Below are 4434 nucleotides of genomic sequence, written 5' to 3'. Positions count from 1 at the left end.
CGGACGTTCGATTGCTCGCATAAGGGGGAACCTGGGAACGACGTTGTCGCCACCGGAGTTCGTGACATGATTGCGTTAAGCAAAACAATTACGCTAATTTACGGACGTTGTCGGTCGACCGTGAAAATGTAAATTATACTTTACTTGTTCTTGACGATGTCCAGTTTAAAGGGAGCTCGAGAGATGCTTTCTCTAGCATGGAGTCATAATTTTATTTCCGAAGAAGAATTTTTGTTGTTGTATGACGCTAGTTTCTCCAAAATCCATCATTTCCTCACGCCGACTACGGTCGTTTTGATCTCGATTCTATGGACGAAGCAGAGTGCTTTCATGAGTTTCGAGTAAGAAAAATGGACATTGTTAGACTTGCTGATGCCCTTGGATTGCCTGAGAGTCTATACTGCCACCAACGAAATAAGGCCGACCGCATACAGGGACTCTGCATGGTGCTAAAGAGATTTTCATACCCATGTCGTTCGTTGTGCAGTGTCTAATTCGATTACTTTTAAATTGCAAATATATCTATATTATCTTCGGGTGTTCACTTCAGTATATTCGGTGCTTACCGTATTTACTCGAATAAGCGCCGCCCTCGATTAAGCGCCGCACCGCCGATGCGCCGCTTATTCGAGGAATTCCGTATAACCCGGAAAAACACTATAAAACAATTTTAAAACAGCATCGGCAATTTATCGGCGATCTTCTTTAGTTCAAAGTTACTGTATTTCTCTGCTTGGGCGGTAAGCTCTCTTTCCAGAATTCTTGCTATGCGAAGCTCTGATGTAAACTGAACGTTGTAAATTATTCGACAACGGGTTTTTTTCACCCCGTGAATTTCTCTCGTAATTCTAGATTTACTATCACTTTAGTATCAGTCCATAGGAAAATTAACAGATAGAAATTGTACCGTTGAATAAAAATATAGAAAAAGTAAATTTGTCTGGTACAATGTTTAATGGGTAGCCATAGTTTTTAACGACAGAAAAAGATTTGTTCTGTCATTCTCTTGTAAAATGAAGTTTATTTGGGAAGCCCTCAATATTTCTTTGAGTGGTTCCTGGTTAACCCATTTTATTAAATATTACTACGACTTACTATTGCGAAGATTGTTTACATTACTCATTAACACGAAGATTTTTCAACAATTTGATCTAACCCAAAATCATTCAGATAGTAAAAAACTTCGTATCTATTATCCATTTCCTTCGCGTTCATGTTTGTGAGCATTTTGATTTGCGATAATTCATGTGTTCGCAAGTTTGTTTTTGCATCTCATAGATGTTAAGATTTTCAATTCAACAAACTCTGTTTTGATGGGCCACCCAACCTCATTGGGTAAATAGTTCACCATGAAGTCAAAATAGATACGTTTCGTTTCTGAGGAAACAAAACCAAAAATAAATAGTGTTTCGTTTCCGGACTGAGCAGCCCCAGGGATGATTAGAGTGTCAGTTACATTAGGGGACAGTTTAGCTGTTGCTCATGTAATGTAACTCATTCAAATTCCGCACTTCCTTTCGTTTGTTTTCGTTGTGGCAAAACTGTGCTACCTGTCCTTACATTTTCCATGGACTAAAAACTACACATTTTTATCTACTGCGAAACACGCTCCATTAATTCCCAGATAACTTGCGAAACTAAAAACCTTATCTTCATGATTTTATGTAACAGATATCATTTAAAGTACATAGGAGAAACTAAACGAAGTTTAAAAGACTATTTTTATGAACACCTCCGCAAAGTTAGACAACACTAACACCAGATCCAAAAAAATAAAAAAATAAAATAAAAAGAGAAAAAAAAGCATGAATATCTAAGTTCTTTCTCTTCACGTTATCAAGAGGACATATCAGTGGATTGAGTCTGTATAAATAAGGTCTCGAGGGTAAAATACTTTCTATATGAAGTGTCAAGCATCCACTATGAATTAACATTTTTCATGATCAGCTTAGCTTCGTTTCCATGCTAGGCGTTTGGTTCCGTATTTGAAAGCCGGATTTCTCGGTAAAAAGGCAAAATCAAGCTTGTTTGCTGCATTAAGGACTAAGTTTAAGTTACGTTTTTATATATATCGATGTATAGGTTATGTACACAGTTTAGATAGCCGACTGTAGTCTATTTTGTTGTGTGTTACTTTCTTGTTCGAAGTGTCTTTAATCGTTTTTAATTTGGCTTCTTACTTTCCTTCGCTTTTATAGTTATTGAGGAAGCCATTACTCTTTTTATTACATCATTTCCTTTATTGTAATTTGTTATGTTAGGAAAAGGCTACTAAAGTTGTTGTTGTTGGTGGTTGACTTGTTGTTAATTCACCCTTTTCACCACTCACCACTATGTCTAGTCTGTCATGACACTCCTTGAAGTGACAATTGTCAATGGGTGTAGATCTTGCCTCCTTGGACGCTTGCCTAAATTCTAAATAATCTAAGCGTCCTTTTCCTGATCTTATAATATTCTTCGCATATTCTAAAATTTCTCTCAGGACGAGCTTCGAGACAAGCTATTGATAGTTCCTCCTCTAATGCCAGTGACATCAGCCTTTATAGTTGACTGCGATCACATAAGAGAGACACTTGAGAATTGAGAATACATCAAATAATCTCAATTTCAATTTTTGACACTCAATCTCAGATGTATCCAGGCGATGTTTTTCACCCGAAAAATGGTCAAAAATCAACGGAATCCAAATCAATTATTTGTCGCGGTCACTAAATGTACAATCCATCATTGTTTTTTCCTACGTTTCATCTTCTCAAATTGTGACATTTTTCAATTCATCCGATTGCAGAAATGTGATGCCATCAGTTCAACCAACAACACAAATAGCATTGAAATTGTCGATCTACAGTTTAGAATGTCGTATAGTTGCTCATTTTTATTTCTCACTCACTCCGTTCTTTTTCATGCAATTTGAATTTGAGCGGCAACAAAAATACTTTGGACTTTCTCTGATTTTCATGGGATTAAATGAGATGCGATAGAGCATGAACAAGCTGGCATGTAGACTGAATTATAAGGGTAAAAATACCAATAAAATAATGGCATGGAACAGATTGTTCGTGACAATGACAAATTCGACTTGATTGTAATGGCATTTGTGATCAAATTGTGACGTTTTGGGTGCCGAGTCAATAGCTACATCTATAAAGGAACCATGGAATAGGTTGTACCCATATTAATTTGTGGAGTTGGAATCTTGTTGAATGCCATTTGGGTCCTTTTCACAAAGCTTCAACAACAACGATTTCCATCAGCCTCATGTTCTGGAGGTTGTAATCTTTTCGTACATGCTGAATCATGTCACAGTAGCCGCAAAAATCCGCCATTATGTGATTGTTGTGGGAAACGATGAATCAACATTTTGTGAAGGAAGAGAGACTATAGGGTCAAAGATGGTTTCAGTTTAGTCTGCTAATTTCATTTGATGCAAGGTTTTATTGTACTCATGATGAAGTAAAATGTTTCCTTGATTTAGCTCAGTGATGATCATCTTCGTCAAATTCAATGCCTTCTCGATGAAGTTAAACCTCAGAATTTATTGTAAACCGCACAAACACTCATTCCAGCCATTGTAATGACTGATGAGTACTCGACAATTGTGTACTACACTTAACCGATTTAATGCTTTTTGTACGAAGCAGTTTGTTACATGTCCGCTCTATAAAGCGGCAATCAAAGATGATTTCCACGAAACCTTACCATGCCAGCAGAGGCCCTATGATCTTCCTTGATGAGTCAGTCTAGGAAGAAAGAACAGGGGCACCCAACGGAACGTTTCGTTAAGGGCTCTGCTTGCAGGGTAATTAAAACAACAACCGTTACGTCTGACGTCAAATAGCTAGAGGTTTTAGGAAGGCCAGCTTTAATAGTTGTAGCGTGGCCTTTATGCTTAAAAGCGAATACAGAAATGGCAAATAAAGCACCTACCGAATTCTGTAGAAGCAAAGAGCACTGAGAGACAACGCAGTAAGAATGGCTTACGGGCGACTTGCGCATTGATTTTTTAGGCACGTGCTGTTCATGGGATTGAGTTAAAAGTAGCTTTTCTTGTCACGCTAGTTGGAGTTTGGTCGTTTAAGCTCTCGGTTAATACCGTCAAAATGCAAAGTTTGAAACATATGTTCATATAAGGTACACCATCGAAAGCCTTTTTTAAATCAATCCACATGTTCGAAAGATTCTTTCGCTTTGCCTTCAGTTACACTCTTCAAGGATTATTTAGACAATGCCTCCTGCAGTCTTTTGTTCCGGGGGCAAACGTTACATTGATCCAAGTAATTTTTTTTTTTAGTTAATTGCATTGGGTGTCGTGAGCATCGGAGCTTATACTCCTTAACAAGCGTCTTTGGAATTCGATGCCGAGACCAAAGCATACTAGTAAGAATAACCCCCCAAAAGATGTCTTCTTACAGCCGTTTTCTCAAGACATAAGCT

This window comes from Montipora foliosa, chromosome 9 (assembly GCF_036669935.1).
Source record: "Montipora foliosa isolate CH-2021 chromosome 9, ASM3666993v2, whole genome shotgun sequence".
Classification (NCBI taxonomy): Eukaryota; Metazoa; Cnidaria; class Anthozoa; order Scleractinia; family Acroporidae; genus Montipora; species Montipora foliosa.
This window is presented reverse-complemented; position numbering follows the sequence as displayed.